Source organism: Lynx canadensis, chromosome A3, assembly GCF_007474595.2.
Source record: "Lynx canadensis isolate LIC74 chromosome A3, mLynCan4.pri.v2, whole genome shotgun sequence".
In the NCBI taxonomy this organism is placed as follows: domain Eukaryota; kingdom Metazoa; phylum Chordata; class Mammalia; order Carnivora; family Felidae; genus Lynx; species Lynx canadensis.
Genome location: NC_044305.1, coordinates 129,685,884 through 129,709,835, shown reverse-complemented (window position 1 = coordinate 129,709,835; position 23,952 = coordinate 129,685,884).

Below are 23,952 nucleotides of genomic sequence, written 5' to 3'. Positions count from 1 at the left end.
TGAGAAATTAGCCAGCCAGTGCAGGGGCAAAGGGCATTCCCACCGTAGAAAAACACATGCACATGAAAGCAAATGGGAGAAAGCAGAATTCATTCACATTTTTAGAGCATTTCTATTAGACTTAAGTATAAGGGAAATTCAACGAGAACTGTGGCTGTCAAAGAATATAGATGATAGAGGTATAAGCAGAACAGTTCACAAAATAAACTATACACATGATTCCCTGATTCCAGAAGAATTGAAAGCACTTCACTAGTCATTTATTTACGAGGTATCTCAAAACGTGCCCGAGGGTAGAAAGCGGAAAAATAGTTGCTTCATTAACGAATTTAAGGACAGCGGTCACTGTAGTCAAAACTGTCTTCCCAGTCAATTCTTTAGACCATTCCTTCTGATTTCCATTCTCCTGGGAATTAGAAATCTGTCACTCCCCAATTTCAGTGAAGCAAGGATATAGGTGACGTCATTTGCCAGAGGCCACCGCTCTCACCCTTCACAGCCCTAAATTCAAGCTCTCTTGGAAGAACCAGTCCAGGACTTAATTGGCACCACAAAATCCTCACTGAATCTGAGAGCCCTCTGCTTCTGTTCCCATCTGAAGTCTTAGATAAGCCACTTCCTGTGACAGGGTTTAATTCACGTCTTGAAATCTTAACTTAAACTTTGTTATAACTTTTGTTCTGATTTTTAAAAAATGATTTGGGGCGCCTGGGTGGCTCAGTCGGTTGAGCGTCCGACTTCAGCTCAGGTCACGATCTCGCGGTCCGTGAGTTCGAGCCCCGCGTCAGGCTCTGGGCTGATGGCTCAGAGCCTGGAGCCTGCTTCTGATTCTGTGTCTCCCTCTCTCTCTGCCCATCCCCCGTTCATGCTCTGTCTCTCTCTGTCTCAAAAATAAATAAACGTTAAATAAATAAATAAATAAATAAATAAATAAATAAATAAATAAAAATAAGCACATCAAACTATGCATGGAACATAAGACTGATTTTCTAGAATTAGAGACTGTATCACCAGGTGGTATTGTAAAGGAGGAGCAGGAACAAGACTGCAACTCTTGCTCTGTCATACCTTTCACCCAGGAAATGAAGTGTCAAGATACGCTCGGTACCTTCACCATTGGAAATACATAAGGGATTGCCACCAGTCTTTTCTTTAAAAACCACTTTGTTGGGGTATGACTGACATACAGAAAGCTGTACAAATTTCATGTACACAACTTGATGAGTTTGCACACAAATATGCAACCATAAAACCCTCACCACAACCTCTGCCAAACACACCAGCAGTTTCCTCCTGCTCTATTTTGTACTATTATTTTGTGATAAGAACACTGAAGATCTACCCTCTTAACAAATTCTTAAGTATACAATGCAGTAGCATTAACCGTAGGCTCTCTGCTGTTTAGCAGACCTCTAGGACTTACACATCTTGTGTAACTGGCACTTTGTATACTTGGACTGATACCTCCCCATTTTCCTCTCCCTCAAGCCCCTGGAAATCAGCATTTTACTCTCTGCCTCTATGAATTTGACGATTACAGGTAACTTCATATGTTGTATTTGTCCTTCTGTGTCTAGCTCATTTCCCTTAACATAATGTCCTCTAGGTGTATCCACGTTGTCATAAACGGCACAGTTTCCTTCTTTTTTAAGGTCGAATCCTATTCCATTGTGTGTGTGTGTGTGTGTGTGTGTATATTGTGTGTGTGTGTATGTGTGTGTGTGTGTGTGTATATATATGTATATATGACAGATTTTCTCTTTCTATTTAACCACTGATAGATATTTAGTTTGCTTCCACGTGTTGGCTGTTGTGAATACTGCAGCAATCAGCTTAACACTACATACGTCCTGATGGGAAATTTCAATATTGCAGAGGTCTCAGAGTTTTCCCAAATGAACACAACTGCTATAGCAGCTCAATTGTTTCCCTCCAAAATTCATCTTGGAAGTTCTAACCACCACCCCTCCCACACACCCAGTACCTCAGAATGTGACTTCATTTGGAGGTAGGGTCCTTAAAGAGGTAATTAAGGGAAAATGAGGTCGTAGGGGCTGGTTCTAATCCAATATGGTTCTAATCCAATTTCCCGGGGAAATCAGAATACTGACACAGACAGGGAGAAGACCATAGGAAGGCACAGGGAGGAGAAGATGGTCATGCGCAAACCAAGAAAAAGGCCTCAGAAGAAACCAATCCTGTCAACACCTTGATCTTGGACTTCCAGCTTTCAGAACTGCGAGAAAGTAAATTTCTGTTAGTTAAGCCACCCAGTCTATGGTCCTTTGTTAAGGCAACCCTAAATTACTGATTTCAAAACTCTAAAATTCTAAAACGTATTTGTAAAATGTATTATGAAGAATAATACAGTAATAGTCTGTTTAGTATATAGCTGGTATAATGCATTATACAAACTACTTTACATGTAGCGTATCCTAAAATTCTCCAAGTTACTATGTCAGCTAGGTATTAGTATTATTCACATTTTTAAGTTGCAGGTAGGTTAGGGAATAGTCATAGGTCACAAAGTAACATCACAGAATTTAATGCCATAAAGCCTGTGCTTTAATTAACCACGCTTTATACCAGAACTGTCTACTTCTTTAATTTCTAGGGAAGTGAAGGAAATTGATAATGTTGATTGATGGTTAATAGTCAAAAAAATTTTTTAAACAAGATTACTGAGGATGAGCATATTCTTCCAGATCAGTAAATACTATCATGGTACATTAAATAAAACAGTCTAGTAAAGTGTTTTAGAAGTGGTCAAATAACAGAATGAAGTAGGCTACCACCTAGTTGGAAGTGATTCTCCATACACAGAAATGTAAAATCTAAAATGTATTAAGGGGCATGTGGGTGGCTCAATCGGTTTAGCGTACAACTCTTGATTTGGGCTCGGGTCATCGTAATGGTCCTGAGTTGGAGCCCCATCTCAGGATCTGCACTGACAGTGTGGAGCCTGCTTGGGATTCTCTCTCTCTCTCTCTCTCTCTCTCTCTCTCTCTCTCTCTCTCTGAAAATAAGTGAACTTTAAAAAATGCATTTAAAATACACGGGAAAGACCAGGCATTCCAATAATTTGGGGAAAACTCCTGTGCCTATAGAAAAAAATCAAAAACTTAAGCAGCTATCAAAAGTAAACTTAATTCTATATAGTTAGAACTAAATCCCAAGGGCAATCATCCCGCATCCAAAGGGATGTCTTGGGCATTCTATAAAGCTCCAAAACACCCTGTCCCCTTTTTTTATTGATATAATTTCAATTCCTCTCACCCTTTTGGTCGCTCAACTAAATGACACATTCTGTTCTCTTAAGTTTACTTACAACACGTGGAGCTCAGAAGAGAAAAAAAGACACTTAGAAGAGAAAATAAAGACACTTTATTTCTTATAAGGAACTTATGAGGATATTAAATTTTTGTTGACAGCCCACAGTCGGCTCTACGTGAATCCCCTGTAATCATACGTCCTCCAGCCGTGCTTTCCTAAGCCAGTGACCCCATCAAAGGAGAGAAAGAATATGGTCTCATAGGAATTTAAACTATTGAAATAATGTTACCAGTTAGAAATCAGCTCTTCTTTTCCAAAATAGTTTCATAAACTATCTTTCAATAATTTAGGATTTGTCCTACATCAGTTGGAAGCTACAAAGTCTAGAGGTTTATAAAATTTCATTCACTCATATATGTAAAAAAAAAATAAGATGCCATTTCCTTCTTTTCCTTGTCTTAGTATTTTACCCATTATTCATTATTCTTTGAAGATTCTTAACTGTGCCTTGATAAAAATATTTTTCAACTGTCTCTATCAATAATACCTAAGCCAGTTCAACTACATATACTAATACTATACATATATATACAATTTTGACTCTGTAATGAGTTTTTCTTTGTGGTGTTTATAATTCATTTTATACACCATTTTGTATATCAATCATCCAAGAACTAAAATCAACTTCACTGAGAGGCTTATAAAAGACATAATATTGTGAACATGAAATAAACCAACTTATGGGATTTTACAGGTGCAAATGGATGGAACGTGTCAGAATTACTCTTGTACACATAAGCTCCCCAGGGTTTCCATTTTTTACCTTTCAGAAAAAAAACAAAAAAAAACAAAAACAAAACAAAATACTTGTACAGTGTTGAGAATTCCTCAAAGGTTTCTGAGGACAAAGGGATTTCAATAGAGATCAATAGATACAAGTTAGATATTTAAGTAATTGGGCACACACTGGCAGAAAAGAATAGATGTAATTCCTAAGTCACATTTTTTTAAATGGCCTATGAAGATAAAAAAAGAAAAGTTTAGAGTAGAGGTTGCGATGGGAATTGCCTTATTTTCTGAGAACAACTGGCCATTTGTTCTGACATGTAATATGGTAGATCAATTCATGAGGTGTTTGTGTTAGCGAAGAGTGCACGCAAAATACTTCTCGTAGACACAGAAGCTATGAATCACAATGAATTCTAAAATCTTGGTAGAATTTTTTATCTTAGAAAAAAATAGAAGAAATGATTCTACTCATATGACATAAGTCAATATTTATTTTATCTTTTTCATTTTAGGGAGAGGGAGAGTACACAGTAGGGGAGAGGGACAGAGGGGGGGGGGGGAGAGGGAGAGAGAGAGAGAGAGAGAGAGAGAGAGAGAGATGCTTAACGGACTGAGCCACCCGGGCACCCTGACATAAGTCAATATGCCATTTAAGTAATCATCAGAGCGATAAATAGCCAATGTAGTACTAGTCATTTAAATGTTACCTAATAGAAGCAACTGGGTAGCTCAGGGGGTTAAGCGATTTCAGCACAGGTCATGATCTCATGGTTCCCGACATAGAACCCCGCCCTAGGCTCTGTGCTGACACTGTGGAGCCTGCTTGAGATTCTCTGTCTCTCCCTCTCTCTCTCTCTCAAAATAAACCAAAGAAAAATGTATTTTCAAATAATAATCCACACTCTCTTTTCTAATTTGGCTGAATACAGTTCTTTAAGAACCACTTATTTGGTTCAAGCCAACGTTTCACTTATTAATTCCTGCAGGGTGAAATTACCAATATATTTGCACAAAGACACCCATCGCCTGGTGGCAGACGCCAACCTGATCCCAAATAACATACCCCATTCAACGCAACAAATTACTAGAAAATCTACACCTTTGATTCTCCATTTCTACTGTCATATACATATTGTTCTTTGTCTAGTGTACAGATTATATCCCAAACATCAGGTATGTCAAGCTGAGAAAAAATTATAATATGTAAGAATTAGCATCCTGGGTCACTTTAATACAGGGTTTAGCGAACTTTTTCTCTAAAGGGCCAGAGAGGAAATATTTCAGGCTTTGTGCCGCATGTGATCTCTATTACAACTATTCAACTCTGCTGTCATAGTGTGAAAGCAGCCATAGATAATATGTAAACAAATTAGCACAGCTGTATTTCAATAAAACTTTATGGACACTGAAATTGGAATGTCATAGAATTTTCATATCCTAAAATATTATTCTTTTGATTTTTTCCCAGCCATTTGAAAGTAGAAAAGGGATTCTTAGCCTGTAGGCTGTATAAAAACAGGTAGCAGGCTGAATTAGCTCAAGGGCCATAGTTTTCTGACCCCACAATCTGCATATGACTTTACTAGAATGAAGCCTGCAATAAGTTAATTTGCATAGAGTTTACTTAAATTCTACCTAGCCCTCTTACAACTACAGGCCGTGGATTCAAAAAGATGGCAATGGCACCAATACACAATTCTCCCCTTGCCCTAACTTGCAGGTGCTAGAGATCTACTTTTCAGAAATTATATCTATGTAGAATACGTTAATGATCAGCTGGTTCTCCAAGTGTGATATCCAAGATGGAGGTGTGCAACTTTGTGCACCTGCTAGCCCCTACAAATCAAGCATTAGATCAGTTACTCTCTACTCTTCGTGCCAAAGATTCAATGAACCTGCGAGGAATATATGGGGCTGACTTTATAACAATTCTCATTATTGTATGTAACCCCCTGCCTGAATTATACATCAGTATGTTCTGGCATACCTTACTGAGGAATACCTTACTGAGTCTCTATTAGGGCAGGGACACATGCACCATGTACCAATCCCTGCAGTACTCCCACACTGCCAGTTAAGGAGCTTCATGGAAAAGGCTACTTATCTGCACAAGCTTCGAGGGGCAATCAATAGAACTGAGCTCTCTAGGTTCCAGGGAGTTGCTGTCTGCTAAATAAATACTATACAATGGCAGATTCATTTGCCATCTTCTGTAGACACCAGTAAGTAAAGGTAGTTAGTATTTGTTTGCTTTTATGGTGGGACAATTAACAATATAGCTGTTTCAGTATGCCTCAGCTATGTATGAAAACTCTCCAATATTGCTCTCGATGTCCAAATGATAATGTTAAAGATTTGATTTTTGCTTGAATATCCACTCTGAAATGGCCTGTAGATGATTTAGTGCTGTGTTCCCCTGAAGTAGTCCACAGGACTCCATCTAGTTTTTAATATTAGCTGCAGAGCTGCATAAAGCATCTAGAATAAACCTGCAAATCTGTAAAGAAGCTGTGCAATATTTGGGTCACAATCTCAGAAGATGGGATTTTTGTAAAAATAACGGCCATCCAATTATATCTGTCTCCAAACTAAAAGACAGCTAAAGGTTTTTGGTTGGTTGGTTTGGTGATTTTTGTTTGTTTGCTTGCTTGCTTTTAGGATTGACTGGTTTTTGTAGACAATAATAGTTATTTGTTCTAATGTAGCTCAGTCCTTACCCGAATTTACTCATACTGGTACCTCCCATGGATCCAAACACCGAAAACCCTCCTCACTAAAGGCCTGTCTGCAGCAACCTACAACTCTGGGTATCCCTAACTACGCAAAATCCATCCATCTTGTTATTTGTGAGAGAGAGAAGGCTGCCTGTGCATTAGGACACAGTAAGATGGTTCACAGGACAGTCTACTGCCATTGGCGTAACCCTCCATTCAGGAGCAAAGGCATAATTTCCTGCTTGTGTGAAGTATCTGCAGCAGCAAAATTCATTGGAGCTTCTGCCAATATAGTACTTGTTTTTGTTTGTTTGTTTGTTCCCATTAACTCCATGGGCCCCACATGCCAAGAACTCTAGTGAATTCTTAGTTGACCATGTGAAAGCTTATGAAAACCTTTCATTGCCTACTTTGTTTGCCAATATTAAACTTTATTCAAATCTTAATCCTGCAATTTTACTGCTTCTAGATGAAGGGGAATACCTGGCTGTTTGGCTATAATTAAGGAATTAAGTATATTCAGGTCTGATTTCACAGACCCCTCTTGTTTGATGCTGAATTAATACTGTTTGATGTGGCTTTTATCTTAAAAATGGCAAAGGCATTCCCTGCATGGGACATGGTGTAACCACTGAATTTACAGTCTTTGAAGAATTTTCTTTCGTAATGCTTAATCTGCTCAGATAACTATAATGAGTACCTATGATTTGAGCTGGAACCCTGAAAAAAGCTAAAAGAGTAAACATTTATACAAATAGTAGATACGCTTTTGAGCTGTGCATGATTTGAGGATATTACCACCTCAATAGGGAGGACAATTAAGGATGGTAAAACAGTCAGTGACTTCTCAGAAACTATTCAAGATATAGTTAAATGACAGATATATCTGTGGGGCACCTGGGTAGCTCAGTCATCTAAGTGTCCGACTTCGGCTCAGGTCATGATCTCAAGGTTCATGGGTTTGAGCCCCGTGTCGGGCTCTGTGCTGTCAGCTCAGAGCCTGGAGCCTGCTTCGGATTCTATGTCTCCCTCTTTCTGCCTGTCCCTCCCCATCTCATGCTCTCTCGCGCGCACGCGCTCTCTCTCTCTTTCTCTCCCCATCTCTGTCTCTGTCCCTCTCTCTCTCAAAAGTCAAATAAAAACATTTAAAAATAACAGATACATCTGTAATTTAGAATCCCATATAAGAGACCACCCGAGAAGCAAAGGGCAATGCTTTGCCTAATTTCCTTGGCAAACAAGTGACTTTTACCACCCAAGTATATTAGGTGCTAATAAGTTTAGGAAGATTTTGGTCAACTCAATGCAATCAACTAAATTCTTTGAAAAATAAAAATATATCGGCTATCAAAGGAATGCTTTCTCCGTAGTCATTAATTCTGATGATTTTGTCGTGGCTTCCCAGGAGCACCACAATTAAACCAATGGATCCTGGTCAAATTGCTCCTTTATTTTGCCCTTACCATAACGAAAAAGATAGTTTCCACATGTCTCACGTGTAACCAGCAAAATCCTAAGAATACATAAAGGCAAAAAATGATTCAGAGCTTCCTCCTCAAAGTTTTCTGCAGCAAATTAATCTCATACAACTGCCCATCTTTAAACTATGAATATGTATTAATTCCTGTTTGTAAAGTTTCTGGCTGAATAGAAGATTTCCACTGATAGAGGACTATAGCTGGCAAAGTATACTCTATACTCCCTCCCCAGAAACTGCTTACCAAGTTTATTCTATTAATATTAACATTACGTTATATTATATAGGAATATATTATTAATACTATTAACATTAATATTTTACTTCATATTCACATCACCATGAGTCTTCAAGAAACTCAGAAACAGTAAACATAGCACTAAAGTTAAAAGTGTCAAAGATGTAAGAAATCCTTGATCTCCCTTGGCCTAAAATTTTGCCACTGGCAATCGTGGCCATGGAACAGTCTCAAAACTCACTTTCTCCCTATGAGATCGTAACAAAACAACCCATGGAATATATAATATTTAGAGACTCTGATAATAACTGAGTCCACTATGTTACACATAAAACCTAGCTGAATACTGTCAAGGACTTGCTTGGTATACTCATAATTAGGTCAAACAAGCACAAGCCACCTTTCCAAAGGAGATACCTGCCAAATTTTACATGATTTCCTACATGGTAACTGGATCTACCAAGAGACAGTAATGTACAAATGCTTTGTCCTTGCCTAAAGGCAATACTTCGAATTCTTTTGATCATAGCTACAAGGGTCCAGATTAAAGATACGGTTTAGGCATGCCACCAATCTATGTACCAGTGGAGTTTCACACATGGGTGACCTCAAACTAAGACTAATTTAAAAGCCTCTAGAAATCTACAATGCCAAGACTCACACAGTGTTCCCAGAAAAGATAACTACAGAAATGACAGTTTCTGCCCAATACTATGGAACGACACAGAAGAGGAATTTTCTTAATTCTTTTTCATTCATAATTCCCCCCCCCGCCCCGCCCTCTGGTGTTCTTTTGCTGGTTTAACTCAAATACCTTGAGATCATTGTTTCATTTAGGACAGTTATAATAAAAAAAAACAAAAACAAAAACATGTCTGGAGTTAGCTTTTGAATTTGCAGTAGTATTTAATGAATAAAATGTGGGGTAGGTGGATATTTACAACTGCATGCTAGGACCTCCCCAAGAAACCAGTACCATGTAATTCCAAATATGATTTACAGGCATCTGAGGGGTTTCTGGTCCCCAGCTGAACTAACTCTGCCACAGGTGGAATTCGTGAATCCCTTCCAGTGATAATTTGTATAGGCACAATTTAACGGTTCAGAAATCATACAGGTAATGTGATACAGAATTGACAACAACTCAATTCTGGAAGTGAAAATGAGAACACAAAATGACCATCACACATAACACATATCACTTTCAGTAATGCCCAAGAGATTTGAACAAGGAAGGGGGAAAATACAATGGGTCGTTTTGCATACAAATTTCCTAAAGTCTGGTGTTAGGGTAACCCCTGTATCCTAAAATTTTAAGATACAGACCTGAAGGCTGCTGGTAACTGATGTTACCAGTTGAGTAGCAGGCTAATATTATTTGGCCTAAATTATAATATTCTAACATTATCTGTTGGCTATTTTAAAGCAAAGAAATCGTGACACAATAAATTAGCTAAAAGCTAATCTTGAGATTGAGATAGAAACATGTTACTATAAATGCAGAGGACTATCTTTTTTTTTTTTTTTCTTCAAGCAACTTGTCAACATATTTTTCTTTCTAGGAAACTACAAAGTTAGGTACAATAATGGAAGTCTCACCAAATCTCTTTACTACTGGCTGGCTTAATGAGATTGGATGACACTACTGATTGCTTAGAATAGGAAATACCAGAAATGAGATACCTTGTCCTCCAACATAGGATATTCTTAGGCAAGATCTTTGTTTCAAAGGGAGGACTTGTATTGCCTTGTATAATATGCGAGACCTATGTGTATTTTTCCCCCCCTCTGGTTACTCTCATTCAATAAATCATTTTGAGAATCACCCATGTTATATTATGTATCAAAGGTTCTTTCATCACTAAGAAGTGCTCCATTGTACAGATATATGACCGACAGTCTGCTTACCCACTCATCTCATAATGGACACGTGGGTTGTTTTCCGTTTGGGGCTATACCAAATGAAACTGCCAGAACCATGCATGTTCAAGTGTTTGTATGGATACATGTTTTCCATTTCACTTGGATAAATATCTAGGAGCAGAATGACCACAGCACATGGGAGGTGTACATGTTACTTTTTAGAAAGCTACCAAATAGTTTTCTAAAGTGGTCGTGCCATTTTATACCCCCATCTGGAATGTATGCGATTTCCAATTTCCCCACATCCTTGTCAATATTAAACATTGCCAGTCCTTTTTTACTTCAGCTATTCTAGAAGATGTGTAGTGGTAGGTCATTATAGCCCCGATTTGCATTTCTCCATGACTAATGATATTGAGAATCTTGTTATGTGCTTGTCACTCACATCTTTTCTTGGGGAAATAGCTGTCCAAATCTCTTTTCCATAATTTAAAGCAGCCTGGTGTTTTCTAATTGTTTATCAGGCATTTGATTTGAAAATATTGTATCCCAACCCTGGGGGCCTCTTTCCATTCTCGTGTTCTAGAAAAAACAGAAAACTCTAATTTTAATTAGTTTGAATTATCAATTGCTTATTTTATGAATTACATTTTTGGTGTGTATTTAAGAAATATTGGTCTAAGTGAAGGTCACAAAAGTTTTCTCCTAGATTTTATTCTAAACGTTTTAATTTTAGGGGTACCTGGGTGGTTCGGTCGGTTAAGTGTCCGGCTTTGGCTCAGGTCATGATCTCATGGTTCATGGGTTTGAGCCACACGTCAGACTCTGCACTCGCAATGCAGTGTTTGGGATTCCCTATCTCTCCCTGTCCCTCCCCACTTGCACACACTCTTTCTCTCAAAATAAATAAACTTAAAATAAATACATACATACACAAAAGTTTTAGTTTTAGGTTTTATATATGTACCTATGATCTGTTTGGAGTTCATTTTTGTAAGTGACATGAGGTATAGATCAAAATTCATGTTTTTCCTCAAGTTAGATGTCTAATTATTATATCATTTGCAGAAAAGACTAACCTTTCTCCACTGAATTGACACTAATATGAGAGATACTCACTTCCAGTATTTTGTCTTTAAGAGACCTAGCCTAATTCTCTTCCCTCGAACCTCAACTCTGAGAACTTTGCAAGATACTAAGAGATAAGGGCAAGATCTTCCTTTATTACATTTCAAAGAAACGGTCCCCAGGTCCCTGGGAAAGAAAGTCCTGGGTTATAAAATCTGCAGGAAGCTTTTAACCAGATTTACACACCAAAGAAGCAGAGAAAGAACCTGCAATCACAAGTTTTGTAAAGTAAACGCTCTACGCAAAGGGAAGTCAGGGACCCATGGGCAGGGGCATGCCTTCTTGGTCAGTCCATGGAGCATATCTGTATACACAACATGCCAGTCACTATGGTAGACACTTTACATAGCTTGCGTCTTATCCTTACTTTGCAAAGGGAGGGAAGAATGCAAAATGAATGAGCACATTGTTCCTCGGAAGGTTTATTGTCTAACAGAGTCAGAGTTGGAGGGAGGTCACTGAAGTCTTCAACTATCCAGACAGTCAAGAGTTGGAATCCTGCATCTGTGCCCACTCACTACATGATTTTGCAAAAATTAACGACCCGCTGTAATCCTCAACCTACCACTGTGTGAATGGTCATACTGAGAATGCCTACTCCAGAGATTAGGCAGAGAAGAGACAATGAGTGTGAACTGAAGCATGATACATATCATCCACTGAAAAGGTTTAAAGGTAGTAGCAAAAATCAGCAAAATTAGCAAAAAGACATTGCAAAACCTAGCACAAATGCTCCTAAGGCAGTGCAAAGAAAAGTGATGGGATATAAAAGAGATGTATAGATACTGTTCTGGAAGTTTAGAACCGGAAACAATTAATTTTGCCCGGATGATTTAAGAAAAGCTTTACTGAGTGGAGGAAAGACACAGGGATTCAACTGTTAGGAGGAGCAGCCTAGTCAGAAAATGTCCTTTCCAGCAGGATGTAAACTCCAGGACAGAGATATTACCTCCGCGCTTGTTAGACATTCAGGGCTTCTTTACTGAATTGAATTGAACTGGCTTCCAAGAATTCAAGAGAATCAAGTGTGCTCAAAACTGTTGGATATTTCAATATGAACAGAGAATGTAATCCTCAAGTAGGAAGTGGTAGGAGATGGGAGGGTGGAAAAAGATTTTAAAATAACTTGATTCTTACTGTATATACAGGCTGGTACTATCAGAATTCCCTTTATTCCCCTGAAAGTGCATATACTAAACACTGGACAAAATAAGTAATTTTAAGAAAGTTTCTATGAAGCCATGGAAAGATTTTGAGTTGAGTACCAACATGATCAGACTTTGATTTTTAATGAAAAACAGTTTCATGATATCCTCATCTCGAGAAAACCTAAAAGACGCATAACTTTTTCCTTTACTAATTTCATTTGCTGCATATGAAATATTTCTTTGGCAATAAAGAAATAATCTAATTCTTTTAAATATAGTAGGGACAGTCACATAACTTGTAGTAAAAACTGCTGAATCACATTTTAAACTCGGCTTTTGTTTTTTGGATCTAATTTATTTGATTTATAAGTCTCTTCTCATATTGGTTTTGCGAAAATAAACAAAGACCACCCAAATGAGAACAAACGGAAGCTATTTATTCAGGGCTTGCTAGAGCAAAAGAGTCAGCCAACTCTTGCATTTGATAGAGGTTCAAAGGCAGGCAAGAGAGTGGGACAATTTCTAGTAAAAAAAGGGGGAAGGTTTCAGCTGAGCTTTGACTGGAGGTTCACTGTTGCAGGGAGTATGGCCAGATTCACGAAAGATTAGTCTGCAAAGTGCAGTTAAGTGAAGGTCCTCATACTCAAGTCGGAATGAGCCCCCCCCCCCCAACTCCAGAATGTAGCTTCTTTTTATTAAGATAATTGCTAAAGACTACGTGCATAAAGGCAGCTAAGCAAGTGTTAATCTAAGGGTTTAGCTAAGGGTTTAGCTTTTCAAGGTTGAATTTCGAGTTAATTGGTTTCTTTAACACTAGGAAGGGTCAGGTGTGAAGGAGGATCTGGCCCTGGACAGTGTTAATGGCTCTATGTGTTCCTTACAAGCCTTACAAGCCACTTCCGCTGGCTGCGTAAACATGTCCTAAGGCCTTGCACCTTCTCCAGCCCTTCCCTTTCGAAGTCTTTTCTTTTGATGCTTTGCTCCTGCATCTCCCACAGTTCATGGCATGGAGAAGGGGGAGGTGGGCAGGAAGCCATCTTAGATGATCAGTCTGGGAAACATGTTTGACTCTGATTGATCGTGTCTTGAAAACCAGGGCTAAGTATAGGGACGTGGCAGTCACTGACCAATCTTGACGTTTCTAGGCTGATTGCTGTGGTTGTGGTTTGGATTCCTGGACTGGTTGCTATAGAAGTTCTGGGTCAGAATTCTACTGTAATATATAATTCGGCCACTGTCGATCTGTATTTTGACTGTCACTTCTAACGCTATCCATGGATGCTAAGTACTTTGGACTCATCAAAACCTTCAACACTAAAGGGAATTCAAATGCTACATTTATGTTAAAATTATATTTTGGAGCATCTGGGGGTGGCTCAGTAGGTTAGGTATCCGACTCATGGTTTCAGCTCAGGTCACAATCTCATAGTTCTTAAGTTCAAGCCCCGCATCAGGCTCTGTGCTGACAGTGTTGGGCCTGCTTGGGATTCTCTCTTTCCTTCTCTCTCTGCTCCTCCCCAACTTGTGCTTTCTTTCTCTCCAAATAAAAACTTTTTTAAAAATTATATTTTTATAATAGTGATGTTGAAATAAAAACAATTAGGATTACACAACTTGAAAAATTGCTCTTGATCACTAAACCAGATAGTTGGTGCATGCTTGACCTCCCAAATTTGGGGCATCTCTCGATGTGTATAAGAATATGTATGTATTCATATTTATTTATCACTGGGTGGTTTAATACCAAAAAATCTTGTTTTTGCCCAACAAAACGTGCCTTTGTTCATTAGTATTAAACTCACAAATATTTCTCCTAACCTCATTATCTTGAATTTTACAGTGACCTTAATAATAAACCGTTAATAGCAGCCATCTTACGAAAGTGTGTATGTAATCAACATCTCCAAAACTGAAAAAAAAAAAAAAGAAGATATTAAAGCATAAAGAAATTATGCCTTCTCTGTTTCAAAGCTATCCGTTGGTCACCAAATCATTCTTCTTCCTCGAACGTGCAGGAAGGATTGAGAGACAGGGTATGACTTCATTTGTTGACAGACTGTGCTCTGGTTACAATTAACTAATAGGAACAGAATATTAGGGTCGCTTTCTCATTCCAACTGCCTTTTTTTTTTTTTTAATTTTTTTTCAACGTTTATTTATTTTTGGGACAGAGAGAGACAGAGCATGAACGGGGGAGGAGCAGAGAGAGAGGGAGACACAGAATCGGAAACAGGCTCCAGGCTCTGAGCCATCAGCCCAGAGCCCGACGCGGGGCTCGAACTCCCAGACCGCAAGATCGTGACCTGGCTGAAGTCGGACGCTTAACCGACTGCGCCACCCAGGCGCCCCTCCAACTGCCTTTTAATTTGACAACTATTTAATCAGTGCTACACCATATGGTTCAGTCTTTGGTCTTCTCACTCTCTTGGTCCAGAAGCAGGCACAGTCTCACGAACAAGTCAGGATGACCATCGGTATCATGTTCAGTAGCAAAAGTATCCACCATCATGGAATGTGTACAAGCTATAAAGAAGACAGAGACTATGTTCTGTAGTCAAAGTTACTGAAAAAATATGCTTAAGCTGTTCTTTTGTTTCCTTAAATCCGTTTTTAATCGCACACAGAAACTTCTATGCCAAAGAAAGTGGAAAAGGTGTCCTCACAACAGCAAGAATGGTATATACAAGATCTCATGTGTGTGAAACAAGCAGAGCTCATACCCCTCAGGGTCTAGCGCAGCATTGGAAGAATCAGAAGCAATGGTGATCTCAACTCACATTGGACGTGTACAAGAATTCACAGGTTGGCTCCCATTTTTTGCCAGTGACTAGATGTGTAATCTTGCATAAATTACTTATGTCACTGGGTCCAAGTTATGTACTAGCAAATGGGGATGACAGAGTCGTTCTTCAAATTTAGAGATAACCTATGCAGGTTTTATGCACAAAGCCCGAAGCCTTCTTCATCACTATCAATGCAGTCATGAAAGCAATTGTTTTTGTGATTTACAGAAACAATACAAACAAAACTAAATAGCAAACAGAACGTCTTCCTTGATGTGTTTCTTAATGTGTCAATATTAGGAATATTTACTAAGGCCTTTAGGATGATGAGACACCTGTTTCCAAGTGCTTATTTGACTTTTCAAGGCATACACCACTACTGAGCGCTCGCCCTCGGGGGCTCTCTCCCCCTGTCCTTCGTTCTTTCCCCCTTCCCTTCATCCATCCGGACTCCTTGCATTTCTGCCCTAGGGACACCAAAATGTTTCTACTTACAACAAAGAATAATCTATCTTTCTCAAGCTCTTATTCCTTATTGAAACCCCAGACCCACTCTCTAGATCCAAATACAGAGAGGACTCAGGTGAATAAAAGAGCGACTCAATTTTTCTTCAGTTGCTAACACCATTCTTAACAGGCAACTATATTTTCTGAATTCCATTTAACAGTATCCAAGATATGAGGAAAAGGGAAAGCAAAATGCCTTTAAGAGTTCCTGGTCATAGGAGGCTCTATAAAGTAAGCCTAGTCTCTGGGCTTCTCAGAGCCAAGGCTGTGCCAGATCTTTGGATTTCCCTAAGAGCTGGACACCACATTAAATATGCTAAAAATTGGGGCGCCTGGGTGGCTCAGTCGGTTGAGCGTCCGACTTCGGCTCGGGTCACGATCTCGCGGTCCGTGAGTTCGAGCCCCACGTCGGGCTCTGGGCTGATGGCTCAGAGCCTGGAGCCTGCTTCTGATTCTGTGTCTCCCTCTCTCTCTGCCCCTCCCCCATTCATGCTCTGTTTCTCTTTGTCTCAAAAATAAATAAACGTTAAAAAAAATTTTTTTTAAATATGCTAAAAATTATTAAGAATATGCTAAAGTAAAAATGTGCCTGGGTGGCTCAGTTGTTAACATCCAACTCTTAATTTTGGCTCAGGTCATGATCTTACAGTTCATGAGATAGAGCCCCACATTGGGCTCTGCACTGAGTGTGGCACATGCTTGGGATTCTGTCTGCCTCTGCCTCCCTCATTCATTCTCTCTCCTCTCTCTCTCTCTCTCAAAATAAATACACATCAAAAAAAAAAAAGAATATGTTACATAATAAAACCAAGGATTGCCATAGACATTCTTCAGCTATGTTATAATAATATTAAGTATATATTTGCAGGGGCACCTAGGCAGCTTGGTTGGTTAAGTGTCCGACTTCAGCTCAGGTCATGATCACATGGTTCATGAGTTCAAGCCCCGTGTCAGGCTCTGAGTTGAAAGCTCCAAACCTGTTTTGGATTCTGTCTCCCTCCCTCTCTCTCTCTCTCTCTCTCTCTCTGCCCCCTCTCGCTCTCTCTCTCAAAAATAAATATTTTAAAAAGTATATATTTGCAAATCACCTGTATATTGGGTTCTATAATATTTTTTTTAAAAAATAATATGGATATGCATTGTTAAATCTCATTGATGTAATAGTTAATTTGTTCTCTGATTAGAAAAATTTCTTTTTCAAATGCTCAGGATACAATTGCATACATTACCAATAAGACTCATTTAAATGAATAGGTTAGAATTCATTAGTAAATAATAAAGATGTAATTTATAGACTACTGCCCCCAAAAAAGTTCACAAGTAAAATTATTTCTAGATATAAAATGTTTAGCCACGTAAAGCAAACTCTGTATATGCTAAGTCAAAAAGTAACTGTCTCTTCTAGGGAGCCAATTCAACACTTTCACTGAATCAAGAAATATTAATTAAAAACCTAATATGGTCTCAAAACCATTCTAGGTGCTCTAACTTAGGGATTAAGAGCAAAGACTAGAGCCAGACTGACTGGGTTTGAATTATTTCTCAGCAACTTACCAGGTTTTGTGACCTGGAGGAATTTACTTAATCTGTCTGTGCCATTTCTCCACCATAAAATAGTATGATGGCAATAATGAAATGTACTTACACTGTTATGACAACTAGTCAACATGTATTATTGTTTATATAGAAATAAAATCACTTCAAATTTGTGCTGGTTTATATAAATCCATATTTATATATTCAAGTATATATTGTGATATTAGTTATATATAAATATATAACATTAAATGTATTAATGTATATATGTATACATGTATATATGTGTATACATATATATGCATATATACATATATATATATATATATACATCATTTAGAACAATGATCAAAAAACATCGAGAACTTTAAGTGTTTTCTGTTATTATTAATGAAGGTTCAGTAGTGAGCACACACAAAGATCCCTGTTTTCAGGTAACATACACACTATGGAGAAGGAAGGCTAAATTAGTAAACAAATACTATAGAAAATCCCCCACAGTAACAAATACTAGGCTACGAATTAACACACAGACATGTGGTTGGAACGAAGCAGTCCTATAGCTTCGGCTGAGTTATGAGAGCAGGCTTTTCCAGGAAGGTGGCATTCAAGCTGAAATCTTGGTAAGAATTAGGCCAGTATAAAGATATTAAATATTATCTGTGTCAATGCTAAGTCTTAGGATGGTTTAGGGTTAAAGGAGAGAGAAAAATGAGGATATGAACAGACTTTGTATACAAAAATTAGCTGAACTGTTACATGCGAATTTTAGGGAGGAAATGTGGAACTAGGCCAAAGAGATAACGTCAGAGACTCAGCCAAACAATTTTAAGACATATTTTCAATTTCACTGTATACACTTTGCAGAACACTCTTTGAGTCATTTCCCTCAAGTGAAAACTTTTATAAGAATAAATATGAGATAAGTAAATTGAAGGCTAAAGCAGAAACATTCCTGAGAATTAACTAAATCACATTATCTTTAGATGTTTTATTGTGATCTATTCAGTTAAATGTTAACATATCATAAACGTGTCAATTACATATAACATATGCAACAAAAACCCAAAGGGGGTAAAATGCAGAGTATTTCAGGTATCTAAACTGTATAGGGGGAAAATGACAGGACTTGCTAAGATAATGCTTGGAAAGAAGAATAACAGGAAATCCCACATACCCCTTTGCTAGTTTCTTCCAATGGTAATTATGCATAATTGTGACACTATCAAAACCAGGAATTTAACATTAGAAAAATGTGTGTGTTTACCTTTTTTAATCACATGTGTAGATTCATAATGCCACCACATAACCAAGATACAGAAATACTCCATCACACCAAGAACTGCCAAATGAGCCTGCATCCTTGCCCCTAGAAGCACCGCTTTGGTTGTACCCCATATTCTTCGATATGTTGTATTTTGATTTTCATTAAATTTAATGCATGTTTTAAATATTCCTTAAATCTTCTTCTGAAACACACAGATTACTTAGAAGTAGTTGTTCAGTTCTAAGTGTTTGGAGACTGCCTGCTATCTCTTACTTACTGATTCCTGAATGGATTCCATTGTGCCCCTCGTCTAACAATGAAATCCATTCAGAAATTCCATTGATTTTTGAATGGATTACGTTGTGCCCCTTGTATAATTTTATTTCTTTTTAATCTGTTGAGATTTTATGACCTAGGGTATCATCTGTCCTGGTATGTATCTGGAGGCGCTTGGAAAATGTGTATTCTGCTACTAATGCCATCATATCACATTCAATAAAAAAGAAAAACAATCTTGGGGTGCCTGGGTGGCTCAGTCACTTAAATATCTGACTCTTGATTTAGGTAAGGTCATGATCTCATGGTCATGGGATAGAGCCCATGGGCTCAGTGTGGGGCATGAAGCCTGCTTGAGATTCTCTCTCTCTCCCTCTCTGCCCCTCTCCCCTACTCCCTTGCCCTCTCACTCTCTCTCTCTCTCTCAAGAAAGAAAGAAAGAAGAAAAGAGAGAAAAGAAAAGAGAAAAGAAAATCTTATTTAAGGATCTCCTTTCTTGGGTGTCTGGGTGGTGCAGTCAGTTAAGCATCTGACTCTTGATGTCGGCTCAGGTCGTGATCTCATGGTTCATGAGTTCAAGCCCCACATGGGGCTCGGTGCTGATGGCAGGGAGTCTGCTTGGAATTATGTCTCTCCTCTTTCTGCCCCTCCCCCACTTGTGCGCATGCCTGCGCATGCTTACACTCTTTCTCTCTCTCTCTCTCTGTCAAAATAAATAAACTAACAAACATTTTTTTAAAGATCTCTTTTCTTTTATTTCAGCAACCCCTTGTCCCAAGCAGAAAGTACTACTGTTCACGAGATTCCATTACAAAACTCAAACAAACCAAACAAAAACCTACCAGTTCTCCATCCGCTCACCTTTACCTCTTTTGTGTTCCCAATTCCACTCCTTTTTTACAATTAAAAGATTCAAAGCCAGGATCAACCCATCAGAAAAGTGCTCAGCTTGTTTCTGTGGACTATGGTTGCCTCCTCTCTTTCCCTATCCTTCCACGGGTTTTGTTTTACATTCAACTGCTACCCATCAACAATTATACACACCCAATTCTGAACTTCCTGCTAGCTCTTAGCTACTCCACTGGCAAAGCAGATGTTTACAGAGTTGCAAACCAGAAAGTGCTAAATTGATGCCTCCCATTTGCATACATTCCACTTGAAAAAATTAACACAACATAAAACAAGGCAGGTGAGGCGTCCTGGGAAGTGATGTGAAAGCAATTGTTCTGTTCAAAATGTTTTGTCTATATATGGTATGCACTCCATCACTCACGGCGTGTCTTCTCTGAATGTGATTTCTGACATCCTGTTGTTTGCTGTGCCACTTAATTACAGTGAGTAATGAAGAGATTTTAAAACCACAGTGTCACAGTTAATAGGGTGAATAATTAAAGTTATATAGAGTCGGTTTCCCTTCCGTACAAACTATTTGGTCTCCTAACACCATCGTTTAGATTTTCCCCCAAAGTGATTCATTTCCTCAGAATTTACCACTGCGTTGTTTCATAAGCCTGACTTTACCACTGTGTTCATCACAAGAAGAATGTGAATTAACCTGTGTGACTTTCCCGAAATAACATATTAAGGCAGATAGTTACACCTTCACACTTGTCCTTTCTCTCTTCCTACCCTCAGCTGGGATTAAGGAGGGCAATTTGATCTCCTGAAGCAATATGCTGTTGATAATCCATTAACTGAACAATTATGAATTACCAGGGTTGTTTTTAGTTTAATAGAGGTGAAACAGGCCTGCTGGAGATAAAACATAAGCAAAAACTATCTTCACAGTCATGTTTAACAGGATAGAACAAAAGCATAGGGACCAAAACACCTGGTACCAAGGGGTGGGAACAAGGAAACATTATTCTGATTAGGAGAGGTTCCTGGGGGACAGAAATGGAGAATAAACCAAAGGGTAAAAGTTTGGGGTCAGATTAGGAAGAGTCTTTAATGTCAAGATAAGAATATGCAATTTACTCTGTAGGAAACTGGGGACCATAAAGGTTTGACCATGAATATAACACCATGGCAAGTGATTTTACAAAGATGAAAAAAAGGTTAAAGAAGATTAATCTGTAAGGCACATATTTAGTGCCTTAGGATGCACACTTGTTCATTTCAGGTCTTCCAGGGACTAGAATTCTTCATACTTAATTTGAGATGTTACTGTTTAGTAAGCAGATCCACATATTGGAAACATCCCCAGATTAAAGTCAAAAGACCAAAAGTCCTGTCACATTACTGGGCTTCATTTTTGTGTCCTGTAGAACACGTCTGTCCTGTCTTCCTCCTAGGGTGGCAGTTAGGAGCAAAATGAGAAGTTTATTGCTGAGCCCATGAAAGGAAATCAAAACTACCTGTTGATCAAGTAAATCAGGGTTCTTGCTGTCTGCAGTGATGGAGACAATTCCCCTTGACAGAGTCTAAGTACTATCTTGTAAGAGGGAGGCTGGAGAGAAAGTACTTATAAAGTTCCGGGAGTCTAGTTTAAGACAGGACTTTCAATACGGAGGCCAGGCTAGCCTGGGCAACATTTGGGGTGTAATAGTTTAGAATTAGTGTATAAGAGGCATTTTTTTTTTTTGAAAATGGATACTGTGAAGTAAACAGTTGGTTGATAAATCCAGTTTAGTAACTTATTTTTCTAAGAATTTCTTCTCGGAAACAAACAATAAAGTTACGTCCAGTCTCAGTTTCCCAAGACAGAATTCCCCAGAAGAGTAAAGTCATATCCAGACAAATGATTGTAAAGTCCCTTCCTCCTGCTTTTCTTTGGAGGCAAGCTTTACTTTCAACCTTACTAAGCTGTGTGGCTTAATTTCTTGGTGGTTACGGTGAGAAACGACAGCGGTATAGAAGGCAAGGTTGATCCCTTTTAGAAACACGAATCTGGTTGCAAACCACCCGAGGGAGCCCTAGACATTGCTGCGATTTCTAAGTGATTGTACAGAATCACTAAATTAATCAAACTGTGTACTTAAAATGGCTGAATCTTATTGTATGTAAACAATGCCTTAATTAAAAATAAATATGTAGATGAAAAATTCATTCTCAGTACTCCCTGCCAAATTTGTATTAGTTCCCTAAATTCTCCTATTCGCTTTCCAATGCAAGGCATTCTGGTTCCACGTTCTAATGCCCCAGTGTTTTAAGGACAAATCTTTCCAAAAAGAAGGAGGTTTTATACAAAAATATCTAGGGGTTCCTGGGTGGCTCAGTCTGTTACTCATCCGACTTCAGCTCAGGTCACGATCTCACGGTTCGTGGATTTGGGCCCCGCGACGGGCTCTGTGCGGACAGCTCAGAGCCTGGAGCCTGCTTCGGATTCTGTGACTCCCTCTCTCTCTGCCCTTCCCCAGCTCACCCTCTGTCTCTCTTTCTCTCTCAAAAATAAACATTAATTTTTTTAAATAAATAAATATCTAATATGTCACATTTCCTCCATACAAATTATTCTTTATTTCTCCAAACATCCACACTTAAATAATGTTCTGTCTTTGCTCACATTTTCCAGCAACCCAAATAAAGCAGCCCATATCTCTGTGTATTAAATTTATATACACATCCTCAGAAACCAATATAAATACGATCTTTTCTGAAAAATATTTCCACATTCCTATTCTAACATTTTCACATCATGCTTAGGGCATTGATTACTTTTACTTTGGATTGTAGACATCTAAATGGTTATATGTGTGTCAAATCATTAAAACAAGGATCCAAATCTGTTTCGTCTCTTCGTGTCTTCAAGTATTTAAAAATACACTTTGCATAGAGAATGTGTTTAGGATAGAGTTTAAAAATGAATGACGGGTTGAAGGAATGAATGTGAAAATCAAATTGTGTCTATTCAAGTTTCTAAAGATACCTCCAGAGGTCAGGTACCCAGAAGAATGGCACACAGGTCAGGTAAACTTGGTACTGCTCCAGAATTGCCAATGATAGTCCCTGAGCACTCAGAGAAAAGATGTTCTCTCCCGAAGAGAGAGTGCAGTGCAAAAAGAATAATAGATGAGAACCATGGGTGGCACAGGGTAAGGAAGCCTGGATTCTATTTCCAAGCCAGCTGATAAATACACTGTAAAACCATTTAATGCTCTCTCTGGTCACATTCTCTATGTCTCTTTTGAATCTTACAATTAACGATTCTAATTTGGGACTTCCCCAGCATTATGCTGTGTACGTATGTGCCTATATATCCACTACCTAAAAGTGTGCGTTGTCTCATATTCTTTCGTTTTGCTGTACCTCAACTTTCCACAATTCCCTGTGTAGACAAACAAACATGGCCGCCAGTGATTTTTTTCCAGTGATGGCATTTAATTAATCACCCCAGACCCCAGCACCTGGTTTCTGTTTCTCTTGTCATTTCATCATTGCCCCACCACTTTTTACAATTTTGCATTTCAAACACTGTGGTGTACTTGTTATAACACCTATTAGATTCCCTTCTCAAGCTTTGAACTCCCTCAGGCTGCATAATGGATCATCTTATTATCTCAGGCTCGCAGGTAAACTGTAGCAAGGTTGTGATTTGCATGAAGCACATCTTTCAGGGTGTGGAAAGGACCAAGATGACAGGATTGATGCACCAGGCTTTCAACTTAATTAGTTCCACCCCAGTGTCTGGAATTTTTTACTTCCTAGTTTCAGCTACGATTACGCTGAAAACAAGTGGCAGGGGTAATATTTTATTTGTGAATTAAAGGCTCACTTAATAAAGCTGTGTCACCTCGTTACCTACTTCTTAGAGTGTAAGGCACATATACTTAAAGATAAAGAAAAATTCCTCTTTATGGGTTATTTCTTTTAAAGGTTAAAGAAATTTTAACCTTTAACCTTTAAAGATATCTCTTGAATTAATATTAGCAATCTGAAAAAGGGAGAAAGAGGGGCACCTGGGCGGCTCAGTCAGTTGAGCATCCAACTTTGGCTCAGGTCATGATCTCACAG